This window comes from Schistocerca nitens, chromosome 10 (genome assembly GCF_023898315.1).
Source record: "Schistocerca nitens isolate TAMUIC-IGC-003100 chromosome 10, iqSchNite1.1, whole genome shotgun sequence".
Lineage (NCBI taxonomy): Eukaryota > Metazoa > Arthropoda > Insecta > Orthoptera > Acrididae > Schistocerca > Schistocerca nitens.
In genome coordinates, this window is record NC_064623.1 from 85,286,649 (window position 1) to 85,297,652 (window position 11,004).

The 11,004-nt window shown below is 42.4% G+C and overlaps 1 non-coding gene across 1 annotated transcript; it reads left to right on the top strand.

Annotated features, from left to right (window-relative positions):
* Positions 1-1,090: 1,090 nt before the first annotated feature.
* Positions 1,091-1,163, top strand: Trnav-aac (transfer RNA valine (anticodon AAC)). Its single transcript has one exon. It is a non-coding gene; the product is annotated as a tRNA-Val (tRNA).
* Positions 1,164-11,004: the final 9,841 nt, after the last annotated feature.

Consider the following 11,004-nt stretch of genomic DNA (forward strand, 5'->3'; position numbering starts at 1 on the left):
TTGTAAACAAATACGGCGTCTGAAATCTGCTGGGTGCAAGGTTCGTATAGCAGAAGAGAAGACATAATCGCAAAGTACAAAGAACATACATCGTAACAACATTATTACAGAATAATTATTTAAAGGATTTGGAGGTGTTTGTTTTGAGGTGTCGAAAACATATGTGTGTACTTCTGGTGGCATATGAATCAGATTTTGACAAGTTAAAACAGCTTAAACTTCATAGTCGTTTACACAATCAGGTGAAATGTTAAAATGGCTTAAACTTCATACTTGTTAATAACAATCAGGTGAAATGTTACAGACTTTGAGTACAATAATCATATTGGCTACAGCAGTAAAATTATACATAAAAGACAATATTTGATTGGGATTAATAGACAGATGTGGCAGGCTGGAGGCAGAATGAGAGGAAGAGGGAGAGGAAGTGAGAGAGAGAGAGAGAGAGAGAGAGAGAGAGAGAGAGAGAGAGGGTGGAAAGAGTGATTGTATGAGAGCAAATATTGTCTTTTATGTATATTTTTACTGCTGTAGCCAATATGATTATTGTACTCAAAGTCTGTAACATTTTACCCGATTGTCATTAACTAATATGAAGTTTAAGCCATTTTAATAGTTCACCCGATTGTATAAACGACCATGAAGTTTAACCTGTTTTAATTTGTCAAAATCTGATTTATATTCCACCTGAAGTACACACACATGTATTCGACACCTCAAAACAAACACCTCCAAATCCTTTAAATAATTATTCTGTAATAATGTTGTTACGATGTATGTTCTTTGTACTTTGCGATTATGACTTCTCTTCTGCTATACGAACCTTGCACCCAGCAGATTTCAGACGCCGTATTTGTTTACAAATATGACAGTATAGATGTGATGTGTTACGACAGCGAAAGGAACCTGCGAGCATTTCCGACGACTTCTTGGGCTCTTATTCGTGATGGCGTTCAGACAGGCAAGGGTGCTGTCGATTGTTGCATACGAATGCGAAATACCTGCATTGTGCGTTTCCGCAAAGTGATTTTTACGCCAAAGTTGCGATCGTCCTACAAGTTGTGTCAGATGTGGAGCTCAGAGCGTAGCAGTTTCCGTGGTGTAGCCGTTATCACGTCTGCCTAACACGCAGAAGGTCCCCAGTTCGATTCCGGGCGGAAACACTTTTTCGTCGCACTCAACAAGACACTTGCTACAATCTCTACTGTGACCATTTAAATGAATTTCAAACGTCCCACCACAAGGGTGCAGATGTTTACCGTTAGATAGCAGCTTAATTTTTGTCAGAAGAAACCCAAAACCATGTTCTGAAGTAGTGTCTTGTTTCTCCACTAGACAGTGTCACAAGTTCCTCCAAAAATCGTAACACAACACACACACAAATGTCATAGTAACTAATGTAAATCCACCCGATGATGGAGGTTTGAACCTTTGAAACGCGTCGTGGAAATAAATAAAACGGTTACTGGTAACAGTAAACTTGTTGTTTCATTTGATGTCAATAACAGTCACGGTAAAGCCTAACCTAAAATGTTCGCATTTAAATAAATCATTGTCGTAAGGACTGATTCAACATTTAGAGCAGTCAAAAAGCCTTCGGTGGCACTAAAAGGAAGGGTGGTGTTATTAAGAGTGCAATGGAAATTCCACTGTCAAACGCAGACGAGAGAGTGGATAGGTGGAAAGTGTACATTGAAGGCCTCCATGAGGGATAGGACGTGTCTCATGACGTCATAGAAGAAGGAATTTCAGACGATATGGAAGAGTTAGGGATCAGAATTTAAAAGAGATGTCGAAGACTTGAGATCAAGTAAGACACAAGGGACAGATAACGTTCATCGGAATTCCTACAATCGTGGGGGAGGAGGGGTGGGGGGCAACGCTGTCAGTTAGCCTACCTGGGCATTCGATCCACCTTCTGCAGTGCGAATGCACAAACACACACAACCTCCTGTGGGAATCTCTCAGTAGCGAACGGGAGTGTAATGGCCCGGGACTGCGCATAGCTGGCCGGTGTGAATGTGGATCGGCCAAGATGAGGCGTGCCTAGTTACTCAGCGCGGGGGGGGGGGGGTGGGGGGGCAATGCTGTGTCGCTGATGGCGCAGTGGTTAACACACCTGCCTGGTAAGCTGGAGATCCTGGGTTCAAATCCCAGTCTGGTACACATTCTAGCTCATCGCAGCCGATTCCGCTACATGTCCGCCTGCAGCTGCCAGTAGTGATCCCCTTTCAATTTACATGTAATGTTTCACTGGTGCGGATTGTACATGGTGTTTGTTCAGAATGTTCAAATGTGAGTGAAATGTTATGGGACTTAGCTGCTAAGGTCATCAGTCCCTAAGCTTACACACTACTTACCCTAAATTATCCTAAGGACAAACACACACACCCATGCCCGAGGGAGGACTCGAACCTCCGCCGGGACCCAAACTGTTTGTTCTTTCGGACATATACGAAAGAACCGACACCACACGTTCATATAATCCTACTTACGTTGGTTGGTAGAATCTATGAGAGTGGCCAGGTACCATCAGACTTTCGGAAAATATCATCCACGCAGTTCCGAAGATAGCAACGACTGATAGGTGCGAAAACTATCACCCAATCAGAATCCGAGGTGGTGACAAGAGTAATAAACAGAACATGGAAAAGAGTATTGAGAACCTGTTAGATGACGATCAATTTGGTTTTAGGAAAGGTAAAAGCACGACAGAGGCAGCTCTGACGTTGCAGTTGAAGTTGCAAGCAAGATTCAAGAGAAATCTAGGCATGCTCTTAGGACATTCCGACCTAGAAAAAGTGTTTGCCAATGTATAATGGTGTAAGATGTTCGAAATTCTGAGAAAAATAGGAGTAAGCTACGTGAAAAGGTGGGTAATACACAACATGTGCAGGAACCAAGAAGAAAAATAAAACTGGATTATAAAGATCAAATTGCTCGGATGAAAATGGCTGTAAGACAGGCATGCAGACTTTGTCCCTACTGTGCAATTTAAAGCGTGCTTCACATAGAGTGTACGTCTCCATAGCGTACAAAGTAATCTCTCTCGGAAACATCCATTGGGACAGGTTCACATAAACGTTACGCTTTCTGTAGTGTTAGGAACACAGTCTATTATTTTCCAGGGAGTTACAGCACTGGAGTACAACTTTTAAATAGAACACTGTTTTTTTTTTATCACGTAGGTGATGTATTCAAACCAACTGTGGACAAATCAATCTAAATCACATTTGTACCACTTTTAGTTCGGAACTATAAGCCTTCAAAATGTTAGAGGATGCAACGTGCTGTACATAGCACTTGGCTGTGTGCAAATGGATGTTGTTGTTGTTGTTGTTGTTGTTGTGGCCTTCAGTCCTGAGACTGGTTTGATGCAGCTCTCCATGCTACTCTATCCTGTGCAAGCTTCTTCATCTCCCAGTACCTACATCCTTCTGAATCTGCTTAGTGTATTCATCTCTTGGTCTCCCTCTACGATTTTTACTCTCCACGCTGCCCTCCAATACTAAATTGGTGATCCGTCGATGTCTCAGAACATGATCTACCAACCGATCCCTTCTTCTAGTCAAGTTGTACCACAAGCTCCTCTTCTCCCCAATTCTATTCAATACTTCCTCATTAGTTATGTGATCTACCCATCTAATCTTCAGCATTCTTCTGTAGAACCACATTTCGAAAGCTTCTATTCTCTTCTTGTCTAAACTATTTATCGTCCACGTTTCACTTCCATACATGGCTACACTCCATACAAATACTTTCAGAAACGACATCCTGACATGATATTAACAAATTTTTCTTCTTCAGAAACGCTTTCCTTGCCATTGCCAGTCTACATTTTATATCCACTCTACCTCGACCATCATCAGTTATTATGCTCCCCAAATAGCAAACTCCTTTACTACTTTAAGTGTCTCATTTCCTAATCTAATTTCCTCAGCATCACCTGACTTAATTCGACTACATTCCATTATCCTCGTTTGCTTTTGTTGATGTTCATCTTATATGTTACAACGCCTGTCGTAAGGTGCATTATTTTCCACCACAGCCTTATTTTACACTCCCTGTACTAGCATGGAGAGCTGCATCAAACGAATTCTCGGATCGATATTCACAATAACAACAACACTAATTAAAAAAACGGGTGTCCTCTCTTACCATACCGAGAGATCTGGCTCGGCGATGGGATACTGAGCTCGAATTAGTGGTGGTGGTGGGGGCGACGGTGGGGGGGGGGGGGGGGGGCGTGGGGGGGGGGGGGTTGTAATAGAAAGCGTCCCAATCTCCGACCGACCTTTCAAAGACACTGTCCATTCCGTTCAACTGCTCTTCCCAGTCCTTTGCTGTCTGACAGAATTACAGTGTCACATTTAATCATACAGTAAAGCTGCATGCCCTCGGGAAGAATTACGGCTGTAGTTCCCCTTGCTTTCAGTCGTTCGCAGTACCAGAACGGCAAGGCCATTTTGGATAATGTTAGAAGGCCAGATCAGTCAATCATCCAGACTGTTGCCCCTGCAACTACCGAAAAGGCTGCTGCCCCTCTTCAGGAACCACACGTTTGTCTGGCCTCTCAACAGATACCCCTCCGCTGTGGTTGCACCTACGGTACGGCTATTTGTATCGTTGAGGCACGCAAGCCTTCCCACCAACGGCAAGGTCCATGGTTCATGGGGGGGGGGGGGGGGAAATGGATGTTGTGGTGGTGGAATGTTGATTTGAGTGGGGTGTTCAAATATGTGTCCATGTTCCTGAAGGCACAACGCAGCGAGCGTTCGAAACGACCTGTGGTTGGGATGTAGCGTCGCCGATGTTATGGGGCGAATAGCTTCCTCGATGTGCTGTTGGAGGTTCAGTGACATAAACACGATTGTTGCGAGATCCCCACAGGAAGAAATCTACTGGTGTTAACTCGGGTGACCGTGCAGGCCATTCCTCAGGATCATGACGCCCTTACCATTATCCAGCGTATCTCATGTTCAGTTGTTGCACAACATTACGTGCAGAATGTGTTGGGTGTCCATCGTGCTGCATCCACGGCCTCTAACGTCTAGACGGACATTTTGAAGGAAAGCACTTAGACTGTCGACAGTAAAAGCTTGATACATCTCACCCGGTAGTGTACCTGCGAAGTAGTGTGAAATGATATTTCAACGCAAACTGAAGTGTAGTAGAATTTTCTGACGCGTTCGTCTAGAGGCTTCTATACAATTTGAGACAAGAAGAGAACAGAAGGTTCTGAAATGTGGTGCTACAGAATATTGCTGGGAATTTGATCGGTAGATCGAGTAACTAATTAGGTGGTGCTGAAGCGAATAGTGAAGAAAAATTGTGGCATAGGATGACTAAAGGAAGGGATCTGAAGATAGGGCGCTTCCTGTTGCATCTAGGAATAGTCATCGTATAATGGAGGGACGCGCGGGGCGAAAAATCGTATAGGAGAGCAAGACTTGACCACAAGAAGCAATTTGAGGAGGACGTAAGGGATGAAGAGTCTTATGCAGGATGCACAGGGATGGTGTGCACCTTAAGACTGGCAACCCAACTTACGCCATCCCCCTTGATGCAGATGGTGTCGATTGGGATGCCTGCCGTAAGATGCATGAAATATTTTCGACCACAGCCTTATTTTGCACTCCCTGTACTAGCACGGAGAGCTGCATCAAACGAATTCTCGGATCGATGTTCACAATGACAACAACACTAATTTAAAAAAACGGGTTTCCTCTCTTACCATACCGAGAGAGCTGGCTCGGCGGTGGGGTACTGAGCTCGAATTAGTGTGTGTGTGTGTGTGCGGGGGGGGGGGGGGGAGGGGGAGAATAGGAAGTGTCCCAATCTCTGTCCCATCATAAAGCTTTTCGTCAAACCAAGTGGCTTGGTTCCAGTGACTGGAATCAACCGATTTGCTTTCATATCCTTCCATACTCCACCCTTAAGTTTATTTTTTAATCAACATCTACATCTCAATGATTACTCTGCAATTCACACTTCAGTGCCTGGCAGAGAGTTCTTCCAACCACTTTCATACTAGAATAGATGATGATTAACTGAAACCCTCAGCTGCCGACAGGTGTTGTTGATATACCTCGATGTGGATAGCTGAAAATGTGTGCCCCGACCGGGTCTCGAACTCGGGATCTCCTGCTTACATGGCAGACGCTCTATCCATCTGAGCCACCGAGGACACAGATGAGTAGCGCGACTGCAGGGACTTATCGCTTGCACACTTCCCGTGAGACTCACATTCCCAACTGTCCACAATTCTACATATGTAATGTACATTATAGACATTTGCCCATCCACTCACTACTCGTGCACACTTTGGTGATTCCCCTTAAGAGTTTGGGCAACCTGTGCACATTCGCACAGACTAAGGTCAATGGCTGGGTAGCCTTGAACTATATATGTGAAGACATTTTCAGCTATCCACATCGAGGTATATCAACAACACCTGTCGGCAGATGAGGGTTTCAGTTAATCATCATTTATTCCAGAAAAAAGATGACGGTCATCAACAGTATCTCTTCTTTGGAGAACAGTTACTGTCTTCACATACACCTTCATACTATTTCTCTACCGTTTGACTCTCTAACAGCGCGTGCGAAACTGAAGACTTCAGTACTTCTGTACGGGCTCTGATTTCTCTTAATTTATTACGATGATCATTTCTCCCTATGTAGGCTGGCGACAGTAATTGTCACATTCAAAGGAGAAAGTTGATGATTGAAATTTCATGAAGAGATCTCGCCGCAAAGATAAATGCCTTTGTTTTAATGATTGCATCCCAACTCGCTTATCATGTCGGCAACACTCACTGCCCTATTTCGCCACATAGCAAAACGAGCTACTCCTCTTTGAACTTTTTCGACGTCCTCCGTCAATCCTATCTGGCAAGGAAGCCGCACAGCACAGCAGTACTCTAGTAGAGCAGGAACAAGCGTAGAATAGGCGGTCTCTTCAGTAGATGTGGTGCATCTTCTAGGTGTTCTGCTAATAAAACGTAGTCTATGGTCTACCTTCCCCACAACGTTATCTATGCGATAGTTGCAATTAAGCTCTCCCTAACTGTAATTCCTAGGTATTTAGTCGAATTTACAGCCTTAAAATTTGTGTGATTTATCGTTTAATGGAAATTTAAAGGATTTCTTATAAATTCTTGTGGATGAACTCGCAATTTTCTTAATGAGAGACAATTTGCTCGTTTTCGCACCTTTCAGATACAGTTTCTAAATCATTTTGCAATTGGTTTTGATTTGCTGATGATTTTACTAGACGGTAAATGACAGCACCATCTGCAAGCAATCTAAGAGGATTGCTCAGATTGCCTCCTAAATCGTTTATGTAGATTAGGAATAATAGAGGGCCTATAACAGTTCATTGGTGAATGACAGAAATCATTGCCTGATTCATTGACTTTTCGTCAGTTACTACGAACTGTGACAGGAAATCACGAGTTGAGTCGTAAAACTGAGACGATATTTCGTAGCCGGACAATTCGAGTTGGTTGTGAGAAACGGCGTCAAAGGCTTTTGGAAACCTAAAAAATGGAAAAAATTCGACATCTTCTGTCGATAGAACTGATCACTTTGTGCGAATAAAGATCTACTTGTATTTCACAAGAAAGATATTTTCTGAATCCGTGTTGGCTGTCAGTAAATCGCTTTCGTCTAGTTAACTTGTAGTGTTAGAACACAGTGTATGTTCCAAAACCTTCACATTATGTTTTTTCCCCCTTCTTTCTTCCTTTCATCGAAAAACTTATCTCCAAGCTACAGCACAATATTAACACCTCTTCCTGAGCTCAGAATATCACTCATTATACAGGGATGCTGACTCAGTTTTTCAGGATAGCAAATGGGAACTAGGGGTACAGAAAATGACCCAGAGATCACGAGTGTGTGTGTGTGTGTTAGTGTGTGTAGTGAATGAAGTGTTCTTAAACAATGTGTGTATAGCGTGTGCATTGACTAACAGTGAGATGTGAGTAAGCATGGTGGCATTACATTATTTAATAAGTTACTTGTAAAAAGAGTATTGTATACAAGGAGTAAATATAATGATTGTCTTTAACTGGAAGTATGTAAATGCATGTGTATATGAATAGGCATATTTTAAATTGGTCTAAACTTGTAAATAGTTTGTTATGTCCTATATCCTTGTAAAAAGAAATCTATGGATGAATAAAGCTACTATTACTACTACAGCTACTACAGCCGGCCTCTGTGGCCGAACGGTTCTAGGCGCTTCATTCTGGAACCGCGCTGCTGCTGCGGTCGCAGGTTCGAATCCTGCCTCCGGCATAGATGTGTGTGATGATGTCCTTAAGTAGGCTAGGTTTAAGTAGTTCTAAGTCTAGGGGACTGATGACCTCCGATGTTAAGTCCCATAGTGGTCATAGCCATTTGAACCGACTACTACTACTACGTCAGCGTTATGGATCAGTAATTCAGCGGATTACTCCTATTTCCTGTCTTCGGTATCGGTGTGACTTGTGCAACTTTTTCGTCTTTAGGTATGGATCCTTGGAGGACTGAGCCATTGTATGTGTTTCCTAAGTATGGAGCTATTGTCTCAGCGTGCTCTGAAAGGAACCTGACTGGTATATGATCTGGACCGGAGGCCTTGCGTTTATTAAGTAATTTAAGTTGCTTCGTTACACTGATGATATCCACTTCCAAGTTAGTCAGGTTGTCGGTTGTTCTCTATTCGAATTCTGGAATATTTACGGCGTCTTCTTTGGTGAAGAAATTTCTGAAAACTGTGTTTAATAGCTCCACTTTTCCCGAGGGGGAACCTGTTCCCCTACCGGGCGCGTCCCCAGGTGGCGGATCGGGGAAAGCTCTACAGATATGTAGGGTAGGTGGGAAATAAAATACCACCCGTGGACCAACACAGGACCAGAAATCCAAAGGCGACTGTCTCACATTGGGCGGTCTTTGGTCAGCGTCTGTTCCCCAGGTCAGGGGCGGCTGGGAAAAACCTCCAGGGCTAACAACCGTGGTTGTAAATTTGTGGCTCGAAGAGTCACCCCTTACATAATACTATCAATCATGGAAGAGTGTAATGTGAAACAAATTACCCCAGGTGGACAATCCACCGCACCAAGGTGCGCAAGCAGACTATCGGATTCTGGGGAGTCTGCAGCATTGCACAGAGATGAATCGGGACATGATAAGACATCAAGCAAATTGAAATGTAAAAAAACAAGTTACATAGCTACTTTCAATGTAAACTCTCTTTTAAAAACAGGAAAATTAAAACATCTTACAGATACCCTCAAACATCATAGAATACTCATAACATCACTACAAGAAACTCGATACATAGATGAAAACAATTTTGATTCCGGAGGTTTCAGAATATACAAAGGAAAGGTAGGCAAAAGAATAATGAAAAACACACCCCACCTCGGAACGGGCTTTATAATAGATAAAAGTATTCTAGACTCCATTATCAGCTTTCAATCACAATCGGAAAGACTCTCCACACTCACTTTTAAATCTGCTAATAGAGTATACACAATTGTGAATGCACATGCCCCCATAAATGAAGACAATAGGAAAAATAAGGAAAAGGTGGAACGTTTTTGGGAACAACTAGATGACGCGGTGCAAAAGATCCCAGACAAACACAACATCATACTTACGGGGGACTTCAATGCTCAAGTAGGAAAAGAGAAGAAATACAAAAATATTGTTGGAAACTACCCAGCGCACAATAGAACTAACCAAAATGGAGTCAGATTAGTAGAACTCTGCCAAGCGCATGGCTTGATCCTGAAATCCACAGCCTTTAAGAGACTACCCAGAAAACAGAAGACATGGACCTCACCAAACCCACACTTGGGTGAATTTCAACTTGATCATGTGGCGATAAAATGGAAACACCATACAGAAATACAAAATGTCAAAGTACTCAGAGGAGCAAACTTGGATTCTGATCACTATCTTTCTAAAATAAAACTCAAAATTATCCCCAAAAGGAAAGATAGAAACAGTAAACCCAAAAGCAGAAGATACGATCCAGAAAAGATAATGAATTCGAAGGAGTTTCCCCTCGCGACTCAAGATATAAGGAACCAAAATTGGGATCAAATGAAGGAAAGCCTACTAACCAAAGCTGAACAAATAGCACCTATAACCAAAATCAAAAAACACGCATGGTGGACAGAGGAATGTGACAAACTTATTGAGCAAAGAAAGAAAGCATGGCAACAGATGCAATCTCAGAAAAATGAATATAATAGGCAAAATTTCCTGAGTGTAAGAAAAATAGTGAGTAAAAACCTCAAAAGAATTAAAAAAGCACAAGAAGATCAACTCCTTTTGCAGATCAACGAAGACTTCAACAAAAACAAGACTAGCAGCTTTTACAGAACTTTTAAACAAAAAATAACCAAGTACAGCCCACCGACACTCCAATTACAAGATAAAAATGGTAATATTGCACACAACAACAGGGATAATTGCAAAATTTTGAGGGAATATTTCAGAAACCTTCTCAACTGTAAAGAACCAATTGAAAAAATGGATTTCAGCAACTCAACTTCAACAAGTCCTAACTCAGAACCACCCACCGTCGAGGAACTACAATCAATCATTTTGAATCTCAAAAACTATAAGGCTTCGGGAGAGAACCAAATTACAGCTGAACTGTGGAAAAATGTCAATAGAAATGCCATAGAATCTCTCCAAAACATATTTGAAGAAATATGGAAAACAGAAACAATTCCGGATGAATGGAAGATGGCCCTCATTCACCCAATTCATAAGAGGGGATCCAGAACAGACCCCAACAATTACAGAGGGATTTCTCTCCTTGACGTAACATACAAAATACTGTCTAAAGTCCTTTGGAACAGAGCAGAACCCCAGCTAGATTGTCAACTTGGAGAATACCAGGCAGGCTTCAGAAAGGGAAGATCCTGCCCAGAACAAATTCTAAACCTCAAAAATCTTATGGCCTACCAAAAATCGAGAGCAAAAGCGTATGTCATCACAT